Genomic DNA, 13,939 nt, shown 5'->3' on the forward strand with positions numbered 1-13,939 from the left:
CTCATTCTGACATGAACTTACTGGCTGGACATCAATGAAGGCTTGCTGGACTTCTAGGTTGCTGGGTCTGACCACCTTTCGCCAAACTCTGTAGGGAACAGCAGGGAGGAGTTTTGGCGGCAGCTGCAGTGCCACGTCACCTTGTTTGTCTGTCAACGAAAAACTCAGATTAAAATGCTACACAATCAAAAAAGAGCCACAGGAGAAAAAAATTAGTTCAGAAAATGTTCCTTTTGAGCTTCAATACCTTGTGGAAGCAACTCAATCTCAGGCAGAAGACCGCTCTCCTCCTTCTTCCCCATGCGAATGACCTTTGATGAGAACAAGGTGTTCCAGTTCTCTGTCAGTTTTCCACAAGACTGTGGATATAAAACGGCAAAGTCCTGCAAAATCTAACAATCAGAAAAGACAAAAATACAAATCAAATGTAAAAGTGAAATGAACTATTACATTCAACCTTTCATGGGTGCTACAAATGTATGTTCTGGGTAGTTTGACATTTTGAGTTTGATTGTAATTGTACATTTTCACATGGTATTGCAGTTTATTGTTTAACATTTAACTGATCTCAATATGAGGTATAACCTCACCATCCCTGGTGTGTCCAACAAACGTGGGAACTCTGCAAAAATCTGCTGCATTGGGATTGTCCCACTTGAGCGGATCCATCCTGCGCGATATACTGCAGTTTCCCGCATGTATTGGACAACCTGGTCTGCGGGCCAGAAGTTATTTTTTAGCCATTCTGTCATCTGGATGGCACGCTCAGCACTGATGGTTGGTTCTGTGGGGAAAAAAATATTACAGGAATTAAAAGAATAAAAATGTGAGGTAATTCACAGCAATAAGAGCTTAGATTGCTGCTCAAAACAATAGGGCTTGGAAAAAGTCTATGTGCTAGTACCAGGCAAACTTGATCTTTTTGGTGGAGCTTCTGGGGCTGAAAGCATCTTCTTCCTTGGTTGATGCCTTTTCCTTACATTACGGAGACGCTCCTCCAGAAAGCCAGTTGCTGGCCTGTGTTGTCTTCCGCGGGTAAACCAGGCGTCCTGAACATTTTTAACAAAAGAAATATAAAAGTTAAATGTTAGCCTTTCTGTTTTGATGTCCAAATTTTTTATTAAACCTACAACTCAAAGCTCAAACACCATAGTTACAATGATATTTAATGCTAACCATTGTGCAAGTTGTTGAAGTACTTGTGTGCTAGTTCTCTGAAGTGTGAAAACTTACATATCCTGTGCCATGGCTGTCTCTTAAACATGGAAACTGGTCCACAATCGAAGATGCCAAAATTGCTTTAGTGTCTGAAGACGGGCTGGAAACAAAAAAAATTACACTCAGTAAGACAGGCAAGTAAAATATTTTATTTTAATTAGTTATTGTAAGATGAAAACATAGAGCAGAAACCTTAAAACACAAACAATTTCCAAAAAATCCAGTTTTTATTAGCCCAACATATACTTTAAGACTTCTTACTGGAGAAATTTTACTTAGGTGAGCACTGCACAATGCCGTTAATGTTCTCACCAAGAGCAAAATGTCACAAAAACAACCTAATTGATCCAGTTTTTACAAGAAATACTCACTTTTCTCCATATTGATCCATCAGGTGTGGATATATGCTGATTTCCATCAAGACTGATAACCACAGGTCTACCTTCAGGGGAGGCACTGAGGATCTCACGGATGTTCTACAGATAAATAGTGAAAAATAAAATAGCTGTTATTTAGCTGCAGTTTAATATTCTTAGAAATTTAAGAAAAGATGAGATGTGTCATTTTTAATTTTAATTAGTAAGAATGGATGTCAATATGTTATGTAGGAAAGGTTGATTGTGCAGCTTAACTTACAAATGCTGCTCTTCCAACAGAAGAAACTCCACTCTCTAATTCAGCATGTGGTGTAGGATCAGCATCTTCAGTTGTTTTAGGGCTAGATGTCCAGTGTGCTCACTTTGAGCACACTGGACATATCTTGAAGCTGAATATGTGTTATGAATTACTCTTAGGTGAGAAAAAAAATTCCTTATGTTATGTCCTAAAGACATCCCACATTTAAAACACACATATCCCATTTTGTCTTGTCCTATGACTCAAAGCATACCTCAAGAAATTTTGCAAAATGACGTTGAAATTTCAGACGAGGACCAAGGTGAGGAATCAGGGATGTCAGGCAGTTAGCATCCAAAAGAAAGAAGCTTTCTTCATCAATGTTTTCAGCTGAAATATATTAGAAATTACATATTAATATTTTCAATCCAAAGAATTCCTGCCAGTGCATGCTTTTAAGTACACACACACACACACACGCACGCACACACACACACACACGTGTATATACTTAACCTACCTTCAAAAGCAGGGATTAGGTCAGAAAGTTTCCATTCAGTCAGCTTCTGTTTTACAAACTCATCCATCTTTCAGATCTTTCAGGGAAAAAAGTGATACAATTTGAGTCATTTTTTTCCTATGTGGAAAATAACCTGTACAATGTGTGCAAAAATATTTTATTTAGGACAATCACCAAATATTTCACAGCAAATAAGAAAAAATAATAGGACATTGACTATATGTTTAGCAGCTAATAACCCTGAACAAATGTAAAACATCACTTTTTGGGACACCAGGAGAGATCACACTGTTCAGTCTTGTTTTCACCAGCGCAACCTGATACCTGACAACATGAAGCAGATCTGTGTAAACCCAAAAGTTAATCCAGCTGTTTTCACTAATAACTGTATGTTTTTAATTCCACCTTGGTGGCTAATAATGGCCAGAATAACATACGTGCGCATTATCTAATTTCTGCGTCATGATGATGTTGCTGCTTACATAAAATCATATGGTAATGACAGATACATATAGCCGTCAGTTTGTGTTAAGCACATGCCATGCAGAGTTGCTGATCTGACAGAACACCGGTGGGGACGACTCCAAACATGTCGGAGCACTTTTAAATTAAGAGATATTTCAATAAATCGAGCAGATATTTTATTGTTATATAGTTAAATCTTCACTAGAAATCTGTAAAAGTTACTTTTATTCGACAGAAAGCATATTATCCAACTTTAGCTTCCCCTCCTCTGCCATTGCTGGTGCATACTTTTTTTTTTCTTCTCCACTGCCTCAATCGGTTTCACCCAGGTTAACCGTATAATAGCATAGCATAGTGTGTTCAGTAAGAAATAAAAGGCTTAATGAAAATGGCATTTAACAGTTATATTACTGATATATTACTAAGAATACCTGTATAGCCTGTATCGCTTCGGACACCGCTACTGCAAAGCCTCCAGTCCCTACTTGTCGCTATAGATCCGTTATTAGCATTCTAGCTAAGCTACCACCCTTTGCGCGCGCTAGTGAACGAGGCCCGCGAAAACCAGGGGGGCAAAGCGCTATCTCTCCCTCCCACACCCTCACCTTTTTTTAAACCAAATTGGATAAATTATCTTTGAATTAAATGAATTATTTCAAAAACATTACACTATCAACGAAGATGATAGGTTAAATCAAATAATTAAATTAAAGTTACATAAATTTAATTTAAAAAATCTGTAGTATATGAAGAATACAATAACCCTATAAACTTTAAAAATATAATGCCATGATATTGTAACTTACCATGTTTTATTTGAATTGAGAAATCCAGTGTTGTCTGATCAGGTCACAGTCCAGTTGAAAATGGAGGTTTGTGAAGAGGGCAATGGATTTTTACCCAATTGGTTGGGTCAAACTGTATTTGACCCAACCAATTGGGTAAAGTGTTGAGTCAACTGAACCTGAAACCTAACAGAATCAGTTAAGTGGAGTTCATTAAAACAAAAAAAAAAAGTCAACCCAACCGCTGGGTCACTACTTTTGAACCAATATTGGGTCAAAGTAACCCAACATATGACCCAGCATCTCTTACCCAGAAGTTGGGTTATGAAAATAATCCAGCATTTTTTACTGTGTACTGAAGAGATACTGCAACTGAAATAGTTAAGTACGTTAATAATGCCTACAAGTGAATGTAAATAAAGGGGCATAAAGAGGATTAGATGGCAGCCATGACTTGAGAGGGGGTCGTTACTGTAGCCAGCGTTGACATCATGTTGACATGTTACCTGATCATTGCCTAGTATTTATTTCTAACAGGAACATTCTGACAAACAGCTGCAGAAACACCTTAAATAAAGTAACATAACCTTGACTTCTGCTCCGAGTCAAACATGGCGACCGTTAAACTAATTAATCGCTTCACCACTTACACCTCCAAGAACTTAAGATCCAATCATCTGGGATATGATAATGAAATTATCATACATTACATTCTCAACTTTGCAAGCACGCTGCCTAATTCTTCTTAAATGGAAAGATGCTACTCCAGCCACAGCATCAAACTGGATAAAAGACGTATTACTTAAAACTAGAGAAAATTAGATATGTAATGAGAGGCTCTGAAAATAGATTTCATAAAACCTGGAAATCTTTTATGATTTTTTTCAATAAACCCTCAACAGAGGAATAGCAAACCCTTGAAATTTTGGCTGAGGTTCCATAAATCCTGACATTGGTTTTTGTATGGTCTTCATTGTTAATTTTTCTTTTTGCTACACACCTTGTTGTAGGTAACAGTATTTACAGGAATGTTGGCTGTTTATTTTTTTCTCTCTCTTTCTCTTCTTCCTTGTTGGAATTGTGATTTTTTTTTTTACATTTGTTTTGCATATAATGTCAAATCTCTAATAAATATATTAACCACAGAAGTATATGAAAGTAGCGAATGAAGCAGTTCTTTGAGGCCATTTTGGTACTAATGCCAGCTATATAAATTTCATAACTTTTTCCAAAAGGTAAAATTTATTAAACATTTGTTAACATTTCACAACAGGTACAAGCTGTGGTTCATGTTTTCTTATCAAGAGTGACAACTCTCCTTCTTCTTCTTCTTCTTTTAGCATTTATGAAACATATATGCACACAGCAGACCCATTTTCAGCTTGGGGATTGTAATCCTTTCTCCAGCACAGACAGTTGGTAAACACACTGACATGCATGCACGCACACACACACACACACACACACACACACAGCAGGATTAAACACTAACTCCATAAACAGAAACACTCCTTCCACCAACACAGGACTCTGCAATAATGTGATTCTAATAGACGATGCAATATTAGACTGAAAATCTGTGAAAAACAGGAATACTGAAATAGTCAAACAGGCATCACTATAGATGATAGAAATATTAACCGTACAGGTTCTAGAGGCTGAAAGTCAACCGCTCTGACTGTCTTCAAATAATTTTTTTTTTTTTTTTTTTTTAAAGCAGCCTTTCTGAAAATTAAGTAATTTTTCAGACCAGATGCTTCTCTGCAGTCCTGCGCCATCTCTCTGTTGATTTCATTTCTGCTTCTTGGAGACATCTTTTTCAGATAGTGCTTTTCTGTCAAACCTGTGGCTGCTATTGCTCTTACAAAAAAGAGCTTGTCAATTTCCTAGAATCTTTTAAGTGATGTAGTAAAACCCAAAATGACAACTCCGCGTCTTCTGGGTTTGTCTCTGCAAGTCTACAGACTAAAACTTCTTTGCCGAATAGCTCAAGCTCAGTGATAGGATTACAATCCCCAATCTTTCTCCAGCACAGACAGTTGGTAAACACACTGACATGCGCACACACACACACACACGATAACATGATACTGTGGTTCAGTGTAAGGCTGAGACAGTTCATTGGATTAATTGTGATGAATCAAATATTAAAATAATTGTCAGTCAATTTAGAAATCAATTAATCATTAACTGGAGCATTCAGACTCAAAAAAGGCAATTTGCTACAACCTCAAAAATAAAGCCAAAACTGTTTGATATAAATTTACATTTAAGATCATAAAAATGTAAAAAAATAAATAAATAATATATATATATATATATATATATATATATATATATATATATGTTCTACCTAGAACTCTTCAAGTGACAGCTTTAGCTTTATCTGGCTCAAATTTTGTAAAAAAAAAAAAAATCTTACATTTGAAGATGTGGTGGAATTTAAAGAAGCTCAAATTATGTTTAAGGAATCAAATAAACGGCTACCTGAGCTCATACAGAGCATGAAAGAGAAGGAAGATATAACATAAACTCAAACGTAAGGATTTGTAGTTTACACACAACAAGAAAGAGCTTCTGTATTTCAATTCATGATGTAAAATTAAGTTAAATGAGGAGTTAAAACATAGTCAAAATTTAATACAATTTAAAAGGAAATATAAGGAGGTAATTTTCACAAGATATAGAAATATGGGTGAGAGTTAGCACTAATATGTGTCTGTAAATTGAGGCTAACGCATATGTGTGTGTGTGTGTGTGTGGATGTATGTAGACATATGTAAACATAGTTTATTAACAAAAATCAATTAACCCATGTCTTCTCTATTTTTTTATGTAATAATGAGGGTCCATCTGAAAATACTGCATGAGTTTATGGGGTGGGAGTTCATAAGTTTCTTACTTCTTCCTACTCCTTTTCAAACATGTTAAGATTATTGTGGTACAGAAATCTGTCTTTTGCATTCCTTGTTCATGTGTGTGATTTTAGGATTTTATCATGTTCGAAATAAATAAATGCATAAATAAATAGTCAACAGATTAACTTGACCTAGTATTGATGCCAAGCCAAGCAAGAAGGGCTGAACATTTCACATGTTAATGTTAGAGGTATTTTTTATCTGTAGATGCATCTTTACTTTGATACTTTGTAGATGCTACAAAGTATCAAAAATATTTTCTTACTTAAAGGAACCAGATTTTTTGGTTCTTTTATTGCATTTCTAATATTGCATAAAAATGACTTAAGTGATTAAATAAAAATAAAATCTGGAGAATATTCAATTTTGTATCCAATTAATTGCCAGAATAAATCAGTAGGACAATAAATTACTAAAATAATCTTTAGTTGCAGCTCTAGTTTGGTTTTCTTTTCAGTTTTAGAACGACTTGCTCAGTTAGGAGTTTTCAAGAAAAAGGCGACCCAAAATGGGTAAAATCCCGACCTCGTCAATCGGAAAGATGATTACATGAAAGTCAGGCTTCTTATGAGCATAAGCTGAAAAGTCAGAACAGCCTCAAGAACTTCACAAAGAAAAGTGAACGTAGATTTCACAACCGATCTCCATCACAGATCTGTACGGTTATAAGAAGTGAGAATCAATATTTCACAACAGGCATTACTTTTCACGTGGGTATGCATAGCTGCACAGAGTGCACCTATTTGGTTTGCCCTAATTCTTTCAGCTGATAACACAACACCCACTCTAATGGTTTCCGAAGCTTACTTTTCCACAGCTATCGCTTTCTCTCGGTTTCCCGAGAAGGACCTGGGGGAACGTCAAACTCATTCGGTGAACATGATTCATGTCATCTACCGTCCCAGGGATCCCCGCCTGCTTGTCAAAGCTTCTCTAAAGAGGAACGGGTCTCCACACAGTCACTGAAGTAGGACAAACATTCAAAGAGCTGTCAGAAACACCCAGGTAAGATTTTAAAAAAGGCACAACGCATGTGCACATTTTTGAGAGACGAGGATGAAGAAGGTGGCTTCAAAACTTGAACTTAGGTCTAATTAAAGGAAAGAAATGACTTCAGTCTGAATAAATTCAGTACTTTGGCAACTTCCTGGAAGTATTGACAGACGTCCACATATCAGATTTACGGTAAAACAAAATTAAGTGAGCGTAAAGCTTAGACGCCTTTGGAAAAATAAGTGTGTGTAACGTACATTTTACTTTGATGAACAAATAAAGCTACCAGTGTAGATCAGGACGACTGGTTTCACCCGCTACAACTTCAGAGCAAGCTCAGTTTACAACACACCGTTACTTGGTCCAGTTCTTTTCCTTTCGACCTATTTTGAAGCCCAAAGTAATCCATTTTTTATGAGGGGCAGCAGAGGTGAAATAGAATGCATTGGCACTTCACAGCACTTTTCTATTTAGACCATCCAAGCACTTACCTTAAAAAATGTTTCCCAGGCTTCATTTAGTTTCCAATAATTTAGATATGCTCTACACAAAAAACAAAAAAGTCTTTGCGTAGGCAAATTTTCTTGCAATGATTTAGAGTTGCGTTCCACAGAAAAATGTGCAAATAGGTGAGTTTGTGAATACTGAACCACAAAAAGGCGAGGCTCTACTATAATACTTATACTGATGAATTTGACAAAACTATCCCAATATTGATCATCGTCATGATAAAAAAATGTTTAGCCTTTGCATTAGGGCTGGACAATATGAAAAACATATCACGCTATAAAGGTTCCATATCAGTCGATGGATAATTATTGATTAGTTTTTTGTTTTAAATATCTGAAATACCGGCGTAGCCTTTCCTGTTTTATCCGCTGTTTCCCGTCAAGCTGTTTTCACTTTTCACCGTTCAGCAAGTTACTCAACAGGCTGTTGCTAGGTAACCAGAGAATGAGTGAGGATTTATTTTTATTTTTTACTTTATTTCAAACAAACATTAACATATGCAGAGGCTCTTTAATGCAAAGACAAATATAAATAAGGAATAACCCCAAAATATTTACAATGTTGGTGTAAAAGTCTTGCAACCTTCAAAGTAGAATGAATAAAGTAAACAATAAAAGTTGAATAATAAATTGATAAAATAAAGTGTAATTTTTCATTTATACCATTTTTTTAACAAAAAGTGTCAAAAATACATTCAAATACATAAAGTAAAGGGTCTAATACAGCAAAAGAAAAGTTAAAAAAATATAACAGAGGGATCTGCTTATGAGATAAAGTAACATTTCTGAAGGAGAGTTGATGTTTTTACAAGTTTTTTATTATTAAAGTTAAGTTTTTCAACAGAGGCAGCATACGTTTTTAAAATCAGGTCCTTTAAAATGATTAAAAGAGTGGATTTTTTCCACTCCATTTCATCTTGTGGACATAATATTTTGCTAGGATTATAACTATATTTACTATATATACTTCATCTACAGAAAAAGGTTGAAAGGATGAGAGAGTAACTTGATGCTGCTAGCTTAGCTCGCCGTGAGAAGTTGAGCAGCTAAAGACTTTCCTCTGCCTACATCCCCCAAAATGCTGTGCGGTTCTGGGTCGGAGTTTAGCGAAATTACTGAATATTTTATCGGACGTATTTATCATGATATATATAGTTATTGATTACCTGTCCAGCCCTACTTTACATCCATTTAGATGGTCTGAGGAACTTTGACATGAGTCAGGTTTTGCAATCCCTCAGAGAGGAAAAGTTGAGAGGAACTTCAGCTTACTGACTGATTTACAGCTAAACAAATCTGAAACCTGAAGGAAGCGGATCAAATTTCCTCTAAGAGGTTCGTCTAAGATCATAACGTCCCATGCTATCAGTCGGGCTGCTACATAAGCAGTAATGCACACAGTCTGATGGATATCGCTTACATCCAACCTTTACCTTCTTCCAGTAATCAAACCTTGACCTAAATATAGAAGGTTTCTCGATCAAAGACACATTATTTGGCAGATCATTTTTCTTAGATGGTCAACATTTGAAAATTCTTGCTTTTATTGTTTATACGTTTTTCTTTTTACTTTCTGTAAAAAAAAAAGCACCACCGTTTTCACATTCATTGAGCTACTTTTGTACATTTCTCATCCCAGAATAAGCAATGACTTAAGATTGTAAATTTCCCCTAAAAGTGAAAAAGAGGTTAATGGGTGAACTCGAGGCAATACGGAGAGTAAAGGGCAGCTGTATCCATTTTTCAAGAATTTCTTTAAGTGGATGCATTACTTATGCTGGCAGTGGGGTACTTGGTACATTAAATAGGCTGGGAAAACTAAATGCCTGGTAATGTGGATAAATGTAGGAACCGCTGTCATCCCAATTTAGCACGACACCGATCACTAGACTTGAGAAAATTGGATGTAAGTGGATCAGAGGGAACGTAGCTCAGCTTACGGTTTGTTATGGTTGGATCTATGGCAATGCGTCACATGAATTGTCATCTGAATTTCATAAGGGGAGGAAGGTCTTAGCCGCTGCAGAAACAAGCAGAAAATGGGTCACAATCAGAACGTATAGCATTCACTGTTGGACAGAAGTGTGTCCCCCTGGCTTGTTTCTGCTTCAAACAGCCAAAGCTCCGCTAAAAGGTCAAGTACTATGTTGTCTGTGTGGTCTGAAGGCTCACTTGCACAGACAGGCCGTAGATGCAAGGCAGGTCGTGAACTCTTCATCTGCAGAGTGGCTGTACACGAAGGGCCACGATAAGGATCCGAGGGGAAACTTTCACCGTTCTGTGTTCAATGGACAGACATGCAAACTAGACCTTGAACAGCCTGAGGGATTAACCAACGAGCCTCTGTGCAGCAGGGCTGACCCCACGGAAAGGTCTCAAACAGAGCGACTGATTTAGGAAGTTAGTTGTGATTTTCCCGACTGCCCTTATTGGCCGGACCCACGTAAACAGCATAAGAAAAGCAATAAAACTTAAAGCAAATATGTAAACATGAAAAATTTGTTTTAAATCTATGCATCTGAAGCAAAAATAGGCATTTAAAGACAAAGACAAGCCTTTAGACATTAGCTCTGCATTTACTAATAAAGTATTAATGCCAGTATACATTCAGATGCACATACATTTATATCTTTAAAGTAGATTAATTATTAATAATATCATAGTGCACTAGGCAGCTATAAGTGTAATTCTTTGGCTTTGGCGGGCAAAGATGAGCCAAAACAAACCAGAGAGGTCAAAACCGGGACTTAATTTTGATTCATTAATTACATAGATTTTAACACGTTAAAAGCTTTAACACATTTAAACCTGCAGTATGTAACTTTTATTAAAAGGAATTGTTTTTTACATATTTGTTAAAAACGGCTTGACATCGCCGAGACCCTCCTCCTGGCTCTGATTGGTTGTTTAAGGTAGACGAGCTTGATTTTTTTCCCTCAGATCATTTCTTATGCTATATTGTCACAACATAGTAAGAGCTTTAACAAACATGTAAAAAAACTTTTTTCTTTAAATAAAAGTTATATGCTGCACCTTAAATCACTTTATTTTCCAATGTATTTTTTCAATGACGTTCCTGAAACACTTGAAAGCTGAATGACTTTAACAATCTGATGGCTGAATAACCTAAATAACAGATTAAAACAATAAATATCTTTGTTGTTGAGCTCATATTTCTATTTATTCGATAATTTAGCAGCAAAATGGGGTTTTGAATTGAAAATACTGCTTGTTTTGTCTGTACATATATTTCAGTGAAATTCTGATTGATTACAATAAATGAACTATAAAACCCTACAATTAACTTGATTAAAGATTTTAACTACTAGTAAAAACATCAGAAAATATCTGCAGGATCCTTTCAGAAGCAAGAGATTTTAAAAACATGCAATTACATTTTTGAAAACCAACCGAGAGTTGGGCCTCAACATAATTTATGACAAACAAATATCAAAGTGTGATTTTTTTTTCTCTAAACAACTGCAACTATTACTGATTTATCAGCTATTTATAATCCTAAATGCATTAAATCAATCAATTGTGGTGAATTTATTTATTGATAAACCATTTGAGCTCCAGTCAATTCTATGTTGAGTCCTTAATATGCAGCGCTGTTGCCACTGACATTTTTGAAATCATCACAGGTCGGATTGCATAGTTGAGTGTTTAACCAGATCCACTTCATCTGAATGCTTTGTTAGTATTTCCCTTATTCCTGTGCACCCTCCCTCCCCCTTTTGTCCCTCTTTCCAGGTGAATTATGGGACACAACGAGGTCAAGCTGAAGCCAAATGAGTCAGAGAGTAAGCACACCCTGACCTTTCATTGACCCCAGAACAAAAGGCAGATATTAAAACTGAACAGACAGTATAAAGGTGTGAAAAAATGTCAGATTGGATTCAATTTCTGCAGCTAAATCCAAGACAAAAAAAAACAGGAAAAGTCTCTTCTGGTTGTTAGTCTGCTGGTTGTTTCTACTGTAATCCAGACAAGTGGGATTAATAAGAAATGACATGAACAAAATGGATGTTCCTTTTTAAAATGGTCTTGGTGTGAACTGTAAAATGGAACAAGTAATTTATATTTCAACAGCACTAAAATAATAAAAGGAAGCGTTATTCTGAATGTGAATAAATATGCTAGAAGAGCTGGACCTTTAACAGCTTAAATCAATTAATCTCATATTCAGTCGTTTCACTGTGTGACAAAAATCTAGAGACACTCATTACTAATATATGCCATGTTTTATTACTATTAATGTGCATAGAGCCTGAGCATGCAAACAAACCATAAGCTTCAACATATGACCTATATTTTAAAATCTAATAGGCTATAAAATCTTTGGCTGTTGATGGAAAAAGCCACATTTTTCCCTCTGGTGTCCAGATTATGATCAAATCATCTCACTGTCGGTTTCATTAATCTTAATCTTTGCTCACAAAAAAAAACATTTGACATGATTTTTTCATGAATTAAACTCCAAATTGAAGCATGACTTCATATCCTTGTAAATGAGAATTCAATAAAAACGCTGATTTACTGAACACAGCCATGAGAAACAAACATGATGCATAACAATAAAAGTTTGTTAAATTATAGCTGCACTTCTAAAATAAAAAAGTAACTATAGCCTTCTTTTCCACTCACTGTTGGCAGGACTTATACAGTTAGCATAAAAAGAAAGTCGAGGCTTTTAATGCATAACTGATCCGACCTTTACCAGGTTATAAAATTGCTGAAATCGAACATGTGTGTAAAAAGATACTATGTCTCATAAAGAGAATCTCATTTTGAAGAAAGGAAACAGTTCTTGAGTTTCCTTTTTTCCCCTCAAAAACCAGAAAGTATATTTTCAAAAACCAAGTCAAAAATACAAACCAGTACAATAAACTTGCTGCTCTACTGTTTTATGCCACGTTTCTGACAGGGGTCCATGAAACGCTGTGACAATACAGTTAATAATGCCGACCATGTGAGCCGTTTTCCATCCTGATTTAACATCTGTGACTTCTGGTGAAACAACCTGCTTCACTTGGCCAATATTTGTCAGGAATGTGAATTTTGACCTCTACTGAAGACAGACGGTACATAATCACTAAATCTGTGGTAATGTTTGGAGCCGACGTAGAGCCTCATTAGGTTTCAGACAAATCCGGATTGCACCAACTGTCGAAGACCTCAGAGCCGCAGACTGATGCTGCATCCAGCTCTTCTACATCCATTTACCTTGGAAGAGGAAAGTAAAGGATCCCAAATGCATGACTTTTGATCCTCGTTTGGAAAGCGGCGAGATGAGATGCAGCTTTCTGGTTAACAGATTAATAGCTCACGTCAGCCAACTAAAATTGTAAGTACATAAAAGAAAAGAGTTGGACTTTTATTCTCTCTGACGTAAACATGCCAGAGTCATGGCTTGTTTTGGCCAAAGCTCCCATCCTCAAGTCATGTTACAGAAATTATTCCACCTGCTTTCTAGAGTTAGAAGATAATCCAAGTCGAAGGGTAAGAGGAAGAACTTGTAATCGAGGCATCAACATCTTGTAGCTTCTTCAGTGACTCGTATGGAATATCTGCATATTAGTGTGCAGGAGCGCTAGTTAGACAGCAGCACACAGAAAGCAACTTTTTATTGAAGTCACTCTGTTCCCTTTTTACCAAAACACTTTCACGCCTGGAGTCTAGGGCTGTAACGATTCCTCGAATGATGCCAGTACCTCGATTATTAAAATTCCTTGAGCAAAATGTAGCTTCATTAAAATAAGTTTTGTTATTTAACGTATCATGTTCCGTCGGATCATTACTTGTGTTGGGCAGCGCTCTCACTTCCGCCTACGAGTTGTTGCTAAGTGCTAGCAGCACAACGTCGAATCGTCGGAGTTTTTATAATTTTTTTTTGAGAGAGAGAGAGATTTCCCT

General features: G+C 36.2%; 1 protein-coding gene and 1 long non-coding RNA gene across 2 annotated transcripts in view; both read right to left on the reverse strand.

Annotated features, from left to right (window-relative positions):
- sash1b (SAM and SH3 domain containing 1b) overlaps positions 1–13,939 on the reverse strand; it is a 64,359-nt gene that overhangs the window by 42,242 nt on the left and 8,178 nt on the right. The window lies entirely within an intron of this gene.
- Positions 1,332–3,959, reverse strand: LOC114134059 (uncharacterized). Its single transcript, XR_003593340.1, has 4 exons — positions 3,625–3,959; positions 2,354–2,429; positions 2,108–2,223; positions 1,332–1,694 (listed from the first exon to the last, which is right to left on the reverse strand). It is a non-coding gene; the product is annotated as an uncharacterized LOC114134059 (long non-coding RNA).

Source organism: Xiphophorus couchianus, chromosome 19, assembly GCF_001444195.1.
Source record: "Xiphophorus couchianus chromosome 19, X_couchianus-1.0, whole genome shotgun sequence".
NCBI classification, from domain to species: Eukaryota; Metazoa; Chordata; class Actinopteri; order Cyprinodontiformes; family Poeciliidae; genus Xiphophorus; species Xiphophorus couchianus.